Source organism: Hemitrygon akajei, chromosome 4 (genome assembly GCF_048418815.1).
Source record: "Hemitrygon akajei chromosome 4, sHemAka1.3, whole genome shotgun sequence".
NCBI classification, from domain to species: Eukaryota; Metazoa; Chordata; class Chondrichthyes; order Myliobatiformes; family Dasyatidae; genus Hemitrygon; species Hemitrygon akajei.
The window spans coordinates 64,804,805-64,819,098 of NC_133127.1; the positions used below are offsets into that span (position 1 = coordinate 64,804,805).

Sequence of the window (14,294 nt, forward strand, 5' to 3'; positions counted from 1 at the left end):
GTATAGGAAGGATGTGGAAGCATTGGAAAGGGTACAGAGGAGATTTACCAGGATGCTGCCTGGTTTAGAGAGTATGGATTATGATCAGAGATTAAGGGAGCTAGGGCTTTCCTCTTTGGAGAGAAGGAGGATGAGAGGAGACGTGATAGAGGTGTACAAGGTATTAAGAGGAATAGATAGAGTGGACAGCCAGTGCCTCTTCCCCAGGGCACCACTGCTCAGTACAAGAAGACATGGCTTTAAGGTAAGGGGAGGGAAGTTCAAGGGAGGTATTAGAGGAAGGTTTTCCACTCAGAAAGTGGTTGGTGCGTGGAATGCACTGCCTGAGTCAGTGGTGGAGGCAGATACACTAGTGAAGTTTAAGAGACTACTAGACAGGTATATGGAGGAATTTAAGGTGGGGGGTTATATGGGAGGCAGGGTTTGAGGGTCGGCACATTGTGGGCCGAAGGGCCTGTAATGTGCTGTACTACTCTATGTTCTATAACTACTACGCTAACTTTCCTCAGGTACAATATATGACCTTACTAACTCACCCAATTTGTTGATGTAGAATATTGGAGGATCACCTTTCAATGAATTCATAAGAATTCATATCCCCTCTATCTGTAAGGTCCAACAGTATGGTAGATTTTCAACTGCCCAAACCAAATGAAAACCAAAGAGCACTCAAGACAAGTCAAGGAAATTATGATAGAGAAGCACAGATCTGAGGACTGGTATAAGGCCATCTCAAAGGCATTGAGTATACCTCAGAACTCAGTGCAGTTCATTGTGAAAAGTGGAAATATGAAACCTCTGCTACAATTCCTAGGTCAGGCTGCCCCTCTAAACTTAGTCACTAGAAAAGAATAACACTTGTCAGAGAGGCGACTGTGACACCAACAGTCACTCAGAGTAAGCTGCAGAAGTCAGTGGCTGCAACTGGAGGTGAAGTTCATGGCTCCACAATCTCTAAAGCCTTGTACAAAAAGGGTACTTATGGAAGAGTGGCAAGGAAGAAGCCCTGGCTTAAAAAAAAGCATATCCTTACTCATAAAGGCTTTGCAAAATGCCACTTAAAAGATACTACAACAATACGGAAGGAAGTCTTGTGCTCGGATGAGACTGAAGTGGAACTTCATGGCCTCGCCGCTAAGCAGTAAATGCGGTGGAGATCTAAAACTGACAGATAACACCATCCCTATTGTAAAGTGTGGTGGATGTAGCATTATGCTTTTCAGCAGCAGTGACTGGAAATCCTGTCAGGATTGATTGGAAGATGAATGCTGCTAAATACAAAGAGATCCTGGATAAAAACTTGCTAACCTCTGCCTGAAATCTTAAACTGAGGAGGAAAACACACTGCCAGAGCAACCATGGACTGGCTTCAAGATGTCCTTGAGTGACCCAGTCAGAGTCCTGACCTTAACCTGATCAAACATTTCTGGCAAGACCTGAAGATTGCTGTCTAATGCTACATCCCCAACTAACCTGACGCAGCTTGAGCAATTTTGCAAGGAGGAATGGGCAAATCTTGCTGCATCACATTGTGCAAAGCTAATAGAGACTTATCCAAAAGAGTACTGGCTGTCATAGTTGTGAGAGGAAATTCAACTAACTACTTAACAAAGGGGGTTGAATACTTTTGAACTGCTGACATTTCAGTTTTTCCTGCTTTACAATTGTCCCTGCTGTTTGGGACTCTACTGTGAAAAAAATGGAATACTGTATATGATTCATAAATAAAAATTCTCCGTTAAGTTGATCAAAATCCCTGGTTGTAATTATGTGAACAAAAGGTTGGAGGCTGAAAATTTTTTTCAAGACACTGTCCATATTAGGTTTGTCTGCCATTTCTTTGTCCCCCATTACTAGTTCGCCAGCATCATTTTCCAGTGGTCTGATGTCCACTCTATCCTCTTTTACTCTTTATATATCTGAAAAAACTTTCAGCATCCTCTTTTATATTATTAGCTAGCTTACCTTCATATTTAATTTTTTCTCTCCTTATAATTTTTTAGTTGCCTTCTATTAGTTTTTAAAAGCTTCCTAATCCTCTAACTCCTCAATAATTTTTGCTATATTATATGCTCTCTCTTTGGCTTTTATGCTGTCTTTGATTTCTCTTGTCAGCCACAGTGGCCTCATCCTCTCTTTAGATTACTTCTTCCACTTTGCGATGTACTTGGGATGTGACTCAGAAGGGAATGGTGGGCAGAAAGGGCACGTTGAGGTGAAAGGGGACAGAACAAGATTTCATTGCCTCCTTGGTGCCAGGGTCTGGGACATCTCATTGAGTCCTCTGAGTTCTTAAATGAGAGGGTGAATAGCTAGAGGCGTGGTCCATGACATGTATAAGACAGGTGATGAGTTTCTGCAAAGGGAGTTCGGGGAGTTAGGTGCTAAGTTAAAGGGCAGGACCTCCAGGGTTGTGATCTCAGGATTGCTACCTATGCCATGTGCTAGTGAGACTAGAACTAGGAAGATTATACAGTTTAATATAGATAGATAGATAGATAGATAGATAGATACTTTATTCATCCCCATGGGGAAATTCAACTTTTTTCCAATGTCCCATACACTTGCTGTAGCAAAACTAATTACATACAATACTTAACTCAGTAAAAAAATATGATATGCATCTAAATCACCGTCTCAAAAAGCATTAATAGCTTTTAAAAAGTTCTTAAGTCCTGGAGGTAGGACTAATATATGGCTAAGGAGTTGGTGTAGGAGAGAGGGCATAAGATTTTTGAATCATTGGGTTCTATTCCAGGGAAGGTGGGACCTGTACAGATGGGACAGTTTACACCTGAACTGGAGGGGGACTAATATCCTAACGGGAAAGTTTGTTAATGCTGCACGGTGGGGTTCATACTACAGTTACAGTGGGATGGGAACCAGAGTGCCAGAACAGTTAGTGGAGAGGCTGTGGAGGCAGATGTTGGTAAGACCTCAGACAAAGTTAGGAATCAAAGGGTTGAGCATGGTGCAACTAGTGTCCTGAGCTGTATATATTTCAATGCAAGTAGTATTGTGGGAAATGTGGATAATTGTGCTGAAGATAAGGTAGCTGGTTTACAACAGAGGCAATGTGTAGTGAGGAGAGGCTGTTGATGGGGCAAAATTGCAGTCAACAGGATGAGCTGCAAAATAACAGGCAGACAAAATCGAAAAGGGTGAATACAGGACTGAAGGTGTTATATTTGAATGTGCACAGTATACAGAATAAGGTAGATGAACTTGTAGCACAGTTGCAGATTGGTATGTATGATGTTGCAGGCATCACTGAATCATGGCTGAGAGAAGATTATAGCTGGGAGCTTAATGTTCAAGGATACACATTGCATTGAAAGGACAGGCAGGAAGGGAGAGGGGGTGATGCACCATCAATAACTCTCGGAGACAGGAAGTGAACAATAGGCTTTTATTAGCAGAAAAAGGGGCCACGACATCTCAGAGACTGAGGGAGGAGCAGTGCCCCAATCGCCTTTATACAGGGGTCTGTGGGAGGAGCCACAGGAGCAGTCAGCAGAGGGGTGTGTCCAGACAGGTATACATAGTTTACCACAGGGGGCAGCATTGCTCTGTTGGTAATAAAATTAAATCAAATCATTAGAAAGAGGTTACACAGGATTGGAGAGTGTTGAATCATTGTGGATAGAGCTAAGGAACTGCAAAGGTAAAAATACTCTGATGAGAATTGATATAGGCCCCCAACCAGTAGTAAGGATGTGGTCTACAAATTACAATAGGAGATAGAAAATGCATGCCATAAGGGCAATGTTACAATCGTCATGGGGAATTTCAATATGCAGGTAGATTGAGAAAATCAGATTGCTGCTGGATTCCAGGAGGGGAATTTCTAGAGTGCCTATGAGATGGCCTTTCTAGAGCAGTTCACAGCTCAGCCCACAATGGGATCAGCTTTTCTGGACTGGGTATTGTGCAATGATCCAGAATTAATTTGAGAGTTTAAGGTAAACGAACCTTGAGGGGCAAGTAATCAAAATATGATCGAATTCACCTTGAAATTTGAGAAGGAGAAGCTAAAGTCAGATGTATCAATATTACAATGGAGTAAAGGGAATTACAAAGGCATGTCAGAGGAGTTGGCCAGAACTGATTGGAAAAGAACACTGGCAGGGATGTTGGTAGAGCAGCACTGGCTGGAATTTCTGGAAGCAATACAGAAGGTACAGAGTATATACATCCCAGAGGAATAAGTATTCTAAAGGAAAGATGACGCAATCATTTTAACAGACAGACAGACATACTTTATTGATCCCAAGGGAAATTGGGTTTTGTTACAGCCACACCCACCAAGAATAGTGAAGAAATATAGCAATATAAAACCATAAATAATTAAATAATAAGTTAATCATGCCCAGTGGAAATAAGTCCAGGACCAGCCTATTGGCTCAAGGTGTCTGACACTCCTAGGGAGGAGTTGTAAAATTTGATGGCCACAGGTAGGAATGACTTCCTATGACGCTCAGTGTTAACAAGAGAAGCCAACATAAAAGCCAGAGAAGGCATATCATAGAGCAAAAACTAGTGGGAAGTAAAAAGATTGGGAAGCTTTTAAAAATGAACAGAAGACAACTAAAAAAAATCATCAATAAGGTAACAATGGGAAATGAAAGTAAGATAGCCAATAATATTAAACAGCATACCAAAAGTTTCTTCAGAAACATAAGGTGTAAATGAGAGACATAAGTGGATATCAGACTGCTGGATATCGATGCTGGAGAGGTAATATTGGGGGACAAGCAAATGGCAGATGAATAAGTATTTTGCATCAGTCTTCACTGTGGAAGACACCCATAGTACACTGACATTTCTAGGTATCAGGGATCCTGATGAGTGTGGAGCTAGTGGAAAGTTAGAGGACAGGGAAGTTTTTAAAAACCAACAGAAAGCAACTAAAAAGTCATTAAGAAGGTTAAAATGGAATACAAAAATAAGCTAGCCAATACTTTAAAAGAGGATACCAAAAGTTTCTTTTGATACATAAAGTGTAAAAGAGAAGTGAGAATGGATTTCGGGCCACTGGAAAACAATGCTGAAGAGGTAGTAATAGGGAAAATCAAAATAGCGGACAAACTGAGTAAGTGTTTTGCATCAGTCTTCATTGTGGAAGACCGTAACAGTACGGTGCCAAGTGCCGGGAGGCATAAAGTGTGTGAAGTTACCACAACTAGAGAGAAGATTCTTGAGAAACTGAAAGGTGTGAAGGTAGATAAGTCACCTGGACCAGATGGTGTACACCTAGGGTTGTGAAAGAGGTGGCTAATGAAATTGTGGAAGCATTAGTAATGAACTTTTAAGAATCTCTAGATTCTGGAGTGGTTCCAGAAGACTGGAAAATTGCAAATGTCACTCCACTCTCCAAGAAGGGAGAGGCAGAAGAAAGAAGACTATAGGCCATATATGTCAAACTCAAGGCCTGCGGTGGAATTATCTTTGGCCCGCGAGATAATATCTAATTACTATTAAAGCTGGCCCCAGTAATCAAAGTGCCTATGGCGTATGATATGGCTAATGCTGAGTTTATTAGGGTACCAGGTTTTCAGGGTTTTTAGTGTTTATTCGGCAGTCTTCTTCATAAGAAACGGCATTTGTAAAGTGAAACACTTTGTAGTTATAGCAGAGACTGAGACACATGAGAGCAGGCTGAAAAAACAGAGGCAACGAAAGCTGCGTTCGCACGCGTCCGACTGATCCTGCCCGCATGAAGCTGCATTTTGCTCAATCCGGCCCATGACCTAAAATGAGTTTGACACCCCTGATTTAGGCCATTTAGTCTGACCTCAGTGGCTGGAAATCTTTTCTGACATATCTGTTGGAATGGTTTGAAGAAATAACAAGCAGGATAGACAAAGGAGAATCAGATGATGTTGTGTACTTGGATTTTCAGAAGACCCTTGACAAGGTGCTACACACAAGGCTGCTTAACAGCCTACGAGTCCATGGTATTACAGGTAAGATTCTAGCGTGGATAAAGTAGAAGCTGAATAGCAGAATGCAAAGAGTGGGAATAAAAAGAACCTTTTCTGGTTTGCTACCTGTAACTAATGGTATTCCACAGGGGTCTGCATTGGGGTTAATTCTTTTTATACTATATGTCAATGATTTAGATGATAGAATTGATGGTTTTGCAGATAAGAAGATAGGTGGAAGGGTAGGTAGTTTTGAGGAAGTAGAGAGGCTACAGAAGGATTTTGACAGATTAGGAGAATGGGCTAAGGGCAGAAGAAATACTGTGCTGGGAAGTGTATAGTCATGCACTTTGGCAGAAGAAATGAAAGAGTTGAATATTTTCTAAATGGAGAGAAAGCAACAAAAACTGAGGTGCAAAGAGACTTGGAAGTCCTTCTACAGGATTCCCGAAAGGTTAACTTGCTGATTGAGTCTGTAGTGAGGAAGGCAAATGCAATGTTAGCATTTATTTCAAGATGACTAGAATATAAAAGCAAGGATATAATGTTGAGACTTTGTAAAGCATTAGTGAGACCTTACTTGGGGTATCGTGAGCAGTTTTGGGCCCCTTATCTTAGAAAAGATGTGCTGAAACTGGAGAGATGTGCTCAAAGGAGGTTCCCGAAAATTATTCCAAGATTGTCATATGAAGGGGATTTGATGGCTCTGGACCTGTACTTACTGGAATTCAGAAGAATGAGAGGTGACCTCAGTGAAACCTATTGAATAGTGAAAGGCCTTGATAGAGGTGATGTGGAGAGGATGTTTCCTACGGTGGGAGAGTCCAAATCCAGAGGACACAGGCTCAAAATAGAAAGGTGTCCTTTTTGAACGGAGATGAGGAGGTCAGCCAGTGAGTGGTGAATCTGCAGAATTCCTTGCCACAGGCAGCTGTGGAGGCCAAGTCTTTATGTATATTTACCTAGATTCTTGATTGGTTAGGACACAAAGGAATATGGGGAGAAGACAGGAGAATGGGGCTGAGATCAGCCATGATGAAATTGTGGAGCAGACTTGATGGGCCAAATGGTTTAATTCTGCTGTTATATCTCCCCTTGCACGGCAAAACAGAAAAGGAACAGGCAATAAAAAACACAGAATATAAAAACCATGTCTGAAAACGTTCACAGTCTATAAACACAATAGTCCAATCCATACATGTAGAACTACCTTATGATATCACCAACATTCTTCAAAAGAGAGTGACACCACAGGAGGCAGAAACGTCTACCCGCCTGCCACAGTGAGTCACACAGTGAAAGGCCACTCAGTCTCCTTCTCTGACAGTAATCAAATGGTAGACAGTCGGCAATGAAACTCTCGCTTGCTCGCCTTCTGCATTCGCCTCTGTGCTTCAGTCTTCGACACTTCAAATGGTGAAACGGAGTTGAACATCACCTCGTGCCCCGTCTCAAAGTTTCTTTGCCTCAACGCCATCCAAGTACGCGTCGCTTCCTAGGATCTTTTCGAAGCCAGTAAAGTGCTGAATCACTCAAACGATCTCCACCTGTAAATCGCAGGCCCTTACAGTCCCAGAAACACATTTAAGGAGAAAAGCAGACATAGAAGAAGTAAAAAAGCTAATTTCATTTGCTAGCTCAAAGATGTCAACCGAGGGAGTGTTGTATATTGGCACCATCTTGACTGGAAAGGTTTTAATTTTCTCCCAACTATAATCTTCTTTTAGATACAATTCATTGATGCCCACAATGTCATATCTGCCAATCTCTAACTGCACCACAAGATCATCTACTTTTTTCCCTATACTACATGCATTCAAATATAACACCTTCAGTCCTGTATTTGTCACCCTTTTCAATTTTGCCCCAAGTTACACTTCAACCCATCCCACTGACTGCAATTTTGCCCCTTCAATTATTCACACTCTCACTACACACTGCATTTACTTGTATACCAACTACCCCATCCTCTGCCCTAACACTCTGGTTCCCATCATACTGCCAAATTAGTTTAAACCTTCCCAAGCAGCTCTAACAAATATACATGCAAGAATACTGGTCTCCCTTGAGTTCAGGTACAACCCGTCCTTTTTGTATATGTCATATCTTCCGCAGAAGAGATCCCAAAGACCCAATAATCTGAAACTCTGCCCTCTGCACCAATTTCTCAACCACACATTCATCTGCCTATTCATCCTACTCACTGGGCTGTGACACAGGACCTTATAACTTTTCTTGCCTCTGCCAGTGGTACCAATATGTACCACAACTTCTGGCAGTTCACTCTTTAGACCGCAGTGGGCCCGATCCAAGACATCTCTAACTATGACAACATACACATCCAGTGTCTCTTTCACATCCACGGAATCTCCCGTCTGTTCCTTTAACTATCACTACTGCATTCTTCTTCTTCCCCCATTCCCTACTGAGCTACAGAGCCAGATGCGGTGCCAGAGACCTGCTCGCTGAAGCTTTCCCCTGGCAGGTTATTCCCCCAATAGTATCCAAAGTGCTATACTTATTATTGAGGGGAATGGCCAAAGGGGTATTCAGCATTGGCTGCCTCTTCACTTTCCCTCTCCTGACAATTACCTGTGTACCTGCCTCCTGCAACTTAGGGGTGACTACTTCCTTGTAGCCCCTGTCTACTACATCCTTGCTCTCCCATACGAGCTGATGGTCATCAAGGTGCAGCGACGCAATGGACATGAATTTCACTATGCAACAACTTTTAGAAAATTGCAGGAAGCAACACCAGCCACTTTAGATGGTCTTTTTCAAGCTCGCATCAGCCATGAGGAACTGTGCAACACTCTCCTCAAATTCAAAACCTGCTTCCATCTTACGTAAGTATCATGACAGCACAGAAGCAATGGCCCCTGTGTCTACAGCAGAGACAATCTCAGTGAAGACTGTTGTCAAACAAGGCTTCAAATTTGCCCCAATACTTCTTCCAGTTTTTCTCACTGGAAAGCTGTACCTCACCTCCAATAACCTTTTTGTTGGACTGAAGCTAATCTTCAGAACTTACATAGAATTATTCAACTTATGGCATCTAACCTCCAGAACTAACCTCTACAGTTGAAGGCGCTTGCATTTACTCACATTCAAAACCCAAGTTCCAGTCCATTGCGTGTCACAGCAACCGCTCTTCCCAGGACCACACAAAACTGCAGAGAGTTCTGGATACAGCTCAGTCCATCATGCGAACCTCCACTGATTCTATATATACCTCCCGCAGCCTCGGGGAAGCGACCTGCAAGGCCTCTGCCACCTCGGTCATTCTTTCTTCTTCCCTATCCCGTTGGGAAGAAGGTACAAAAGCCTGATTGCACAAAGCACCAGACTCAAGGACAGCTTTCGTCCCACTGTTATCCGACTGCTGAACAGACTTCTTTTATGCTAAAAGATGAACTTGTGATCTCTTGATCTCCCAATTTATTTCTCACTCTGTACTGTACTTTCTTTGCAACTGTCTTCTGCAATCTGTTTTCTTTTTATTACATCAATGTACTAATGTATGGCACGAACTATCAGGTTGGCACACAAAACAAAGCTTTCCACTGATCCTCAGTACACATGAAAATGATAAATGAATATCGTTCACCGAGACATATGAGAGAATGAGCATCCACAAGATGGGTCCTTCACCACCCATCCCAATTGGATCAAATCACACCTCACCCCCACCAACAATAAAGGTTCAAATAATGAATGACTCTGGAAAATATGGATGACTTCCCACATCTCATAAACCTTCCCTCAATGACGACAGGCATTGATGATGATATCGACCATTACTTGCTATGCACCAATGCTGCTTTTGGTTGATGGAAGAAAAGGATGTTTGGACATCAATGACTCAGACCTTGCAAACAACACAATTTACAAGGCAGCAGTAATCTCTTCCCTCCAATAAACTTCTGACAGCTAGACTATCTGTAGCCGTTCTTTCAAGACATGAGAAAGACGTCACCAATGTACTGGAAGGACAAGCAAACCAATATCCTTTTCCAGAATTCAAGAGATCCTAGCTAGTTTTGTCCACTATATTTAAGAAGGGCACATCATTCGAACGCTCCATAACAGACTTGTGAAACAGACACTCTATTTTGAGTGGAGACATGGGAAGTAATTATTGATGTACAAAGGTATAGATTCAAGAATGTGCACAAAGCCTCCTTGAAAAAAATGCAACATCCCTGGCCCGTGATTGCCAAAAATGGAGAAGAGCGTTCAGGATGGTTATACTGAACCTTAAGTTTATGCATCAACAGGACTCAGAAACCATTTGCATATTGCAAAAGGTGCATGCCACCTCATAGACTACCCATTCACTGGTTCCACCAGCCAGCTTTTTCCCCTTCTTTAGATGAGTCAACACTTTCTATATTGGTCACCCAACAGTCTGTATACCAGAGTGGAAGCAGGTCAAACAATAGGTCCTCCTTAAGAAAGTGACTCAGCACTATGCGATCGAGTGACATTGGGCTGAACATCTATCTGGCATGCAGATAATTATTGTTGTATAATTAAAGTTGTCTTCTGATGGGACTGTCAAAGATTTGATGGCATTATTCTGAATAAGTACAAGAATACTCTCTCCGGCATCCTTGCCAATATTCACCACCAAACCAACATCACCTAAACAAATGTTCTGGCTATTTTACTTTGCTGTTTGGGATATTTTGTGTTCAAATTGCTGCTCTTTGCTTCATTGAAACATATGTGATAGCAGGGTATGAAAGGGTGGTAGTGGCAAGACAATATTTGTAGGCACATGTATGTGCATACAAGCACAGAAGGTATATTGAAAAACACAGAAAGACAAAGGGAACTGCTATTACATATGCATCGTGTTCATTCAACTCTGACTGCATAGGCATCACATCTGATACAGTAAATCAAAAATCAAAATCTGAAGTTGCTGAATATCCAAAACAAAGGCAGAGAATACTGCAAGTACTTTGCAAGTCAGGCAGCACACGTGGAGAGAGAAAAAAAGTTAATTTTTCATAAGGACCTTATGCCAGAGCTGGGGTAAAAAGAGATAACATTAATTTTAACCTTATATGGAGGGTTGAGGATAGATGGATAACACAGATGGAATAATTGTAATTGTAAGAAAGGTGGATGAGCTTAAAGTGTGGATTGATACATGGAATTATGATGTTGTAGCTATTAGTGAAACATGGTTGCAGGAAGGGTGTGATTGGCAACTAAATATTCCTGGATTTAGTTGCTTCAGGTGTGATAGAGTAGGAGGGGCCAGAGGAGGAGGTGTTGCATTGCTTGTCCGAGAAAATCTTATGGCGGTGCTTTGGAAGGATAGATTACAGAGCTCCTCTAGGGAGGCTATTTGGGTGGAATTGAGGAATGGGAAAGGTGTAGTAACACTGATAGGAGTGTATTATAGGCCACCTAATGGGGAGCGTGAGTTGGAAGAGCAAATGTGTAAGGAGATAGCAGATATTTGTAGTAAACACAAGGTGGTGATTGTGGGAGATTTTAATTTTCCACACATAGATTGGGAAGCTCATTCTGTAAAAGGGCTGGATGGTTTAGAGTTTGTGAAATGTGTGCAGGATAGCTTTTTGCAACAATACATAGAAGTACCGACTAGAGATGGGGCAGTGTTGGATCTCCTGTTAGGGAATGCGATAGGTCAGCTGACAGATGTATGTGTTGGGGAGCACTTCGGGTCCAGTGATCACAATAGCATTAGCTTCAATATAATTATGGAGAAGGACAGGACTGGACCTAGAGTTGAGATTTTTGATTGGAGAAAGGCTAACTTTGAGGAGATGCGCAGGGATTTAGAGAGAGTGGAATGGGTCAAGTTGTTTTATGGGAAGGATGTAATAGAGAAATGGAGGTCATTTAAGGGTGAAATTATGAGGGTACAGAATCTTTATGTTCCTGTTCGGTTGAAAGGAAAGATTAAAGGTTTGAAAGCGCCATGGTTTTCAAGGGATATTAGAAACTTGGTTCGAAAAAAGAGGGATGTCTACAATAGATATAGGCAGCATGGAGTAAAGGAATTGCTCGAGGAATATAAAGAATGTAAAAGGAAACTTAAGAAAGAGATTAGAAAAGCTAAAAGAAGTTACAAGTTTGGTTTGGCAAATAAGGTGGAAGTAAATCCGAAAGGCTTCTACAGTTATATTAAAAGCAAGAGGATAGTGAGGGATAAAATTGGTCCCTTAGAGAATCAGGGTGGTCAGCTATGTGTGGAGCCGAGGGAGATGGGAGAGATTTTGAACGATTTCTTCTCTTCGGTATTCACTAAGGAGAAGGATATCGAATGGTGTAAGGTGTGGGAAACAAGTAAGGAAGTTATGGAACCTATGACAATTAAAGAGGTGGAAGTACTGGCGCTTTTAAGAAATTTAAAAGTGGATAAATCTCCGGGTCCTGACCGGATATTCCCCAGGACCTTGAGGGAAGTTTGTGTAGAGATAGCAGGAGCTCTGACGGAGATCTTTCAGATGTCATTAGAAACGGGGATTGTGCCGGAGGATTGGCGTATTGCTCATGTGGTTCCATTGTTTAAAAAGGGTTCTAGAAGTAAGCCTGGCAATTATAGACCTGTCAGTTTGACATCAGTGGTGGGTAAATTAATGGAAAGTATTCTTAGAGATAGTATTTATAATTATCTGGATAGACAGGATCTGATTAGGAGTAGCCAGCATGGATTTGTGCGTGGAAGGTCATGTTTGACAAACCTTATTGAATTTTTTGAAGTAGTTACGAGGAATGTTGACGAGGGTAAGGCAGTGGATGTAGTCTATATGGACTTCAGCAAGGCCTTTGACAAAGTTCCACATGGAAGGTTAGTTAAGAAGGTTCAGTCGTTAGGTATTAGTGCTGGAGTAATAAAATGGATTCAACAGTGGCTAGATGGGAGATGCCAGAGAGTAGTGGTGGATAATTGTTTATCGGGATGGAGGCCGGTGACTAGTGGGGTGCCTCAGGGATCTGTTTTGGGCCCAATGTTGTTTGTAATATACATAAATGATCTGGATGATGGGGTGGTAAATTGGATTAGTAAGTATGCTGATGATACTAAGGTAGGAGGTGTTGTGGATAATGAGGTGGGTTTTCAAAGCTTGCAGGGAGATTTATGCCGGTTAGAAGAATGGGCTGAACGTTGGCAGATGGAGTTTAATGCTGAGAAGTGTGAGGTTCTACATTTTGGCAGGAATAATCCAAATAGAACATACAGGGTAAATGGTAGGGCATTGAGGAATGCAGTGGAACAGAGAGATCTAGGAATAACAGTGCATAGTTCCCTGAAGGTGGAGTCTCATGTAGATAGGGTGGTGAAGAAGGCTTTTGGAACGCTGGCCTTTATAAATCAGAGCATTGAGTACAGAAGTTGGGATGTAATGTTAAAATTGTACAAGGCATTGGTAAGGCCAAATTTGGAATATTGTGTACAGTTCTGGTCACCGAATTATAGGAAAGATATCAATAAATTAGAGAGAGTGCAGAGACGATTTACTAGGATGTTACCAGGGTTTCAGCACTTAAGTTACAGAGAAAGGTTGAACAAGTTAGGTCTCTATTCATTGGAGCGTAGAAGGTTGAGGGGGGATTTGATCGAGGTATTTAAAATGTTGAGAGGGATAGATAGAGTTGACGTGAATAGGCTGTTTCCATTGAGAGTAGGGGAGATTCAAACGAGAGGACATGATTTGAGAGTTAGGGGGCAAAAGTTTAAGGGAAACACGAGGGGGTATTTCTTTACTCAGAGAGTGATAGCTGTGTGGAATGAGCTTCCTGTAGAAGTAGTAGAGGCCAGATCAGTTGTGTCATTTAAGGTAAAATTGGATAGGTATATGGATAGGAAAGGAGTGGAGGGTTATGGGCTGAGTGCGGGTAGGTGGGACTAGGTGAGATTAAGAGTTCGGCACGGACTAGGAGGGCCGGAATGGCCTGTTTCCGTGCTGTGATTGTTATATGGTTATGTTATATATGGTTATATCTCAGGATGAAGTGACGTAAATATGTGAGCTTTAGTGTGTCTTTCCAAAACAATTTTAGCAACTGGCTTTTAAATATACACATATCAACAGAATTTTACTGCTTGGAAGCCGCTTCAGAACTATCAGCCGTAACTATGTGTACTTAGTAATACTACAAACTGATAATATTTCTAACGTGAAATTATTTTAGCAGAATATAAATTACTCTTCCAGAATCGAAATACAAATTATTCACCATCTCTAGCAGGAGTAAGCAATTTCTCCCGTTTACCATTAGCTCCCAGGTAACCCAACGCAACTTTCGCATACGAACGAAATAAAATTAAAAACTCTGTTCAGATTTACGGAAAACCCCAACCAGTAAAAAAAAACTGTTGCAAAA

General features: G+C 41.7%; 1 protein-coding gene across 5 annotated transcripts in view; it reads right to left on the reverse strand.

The window, feature by feature from the left end:
* The window catches only part of ugl (ureidoglycolate lyase), a 64,504-nt gene that overhangs the window by 49,347 nt on the left and 863 nt on the right, over positions 1-14,294 (reverse strand). Inside the window, exon 1 of one of the 5 annotated variants that reach the window (XM_073042717.1) lies at positions 14,148-14,277. The exons of 3 other annotated variants lie outside the window; for them this stretch is intronic. The gene's annotated coding sequence lies outside the window, so the exon portion shown is untranslated. Of the gene's footprint in view, positions 1-7,134; positions 7,246-14,147; positions 14,278-14,294 lie in introns of those variants that run through there. One more of the 5 variants, XM_073042715.1, reaches the window with a different exon arrangement.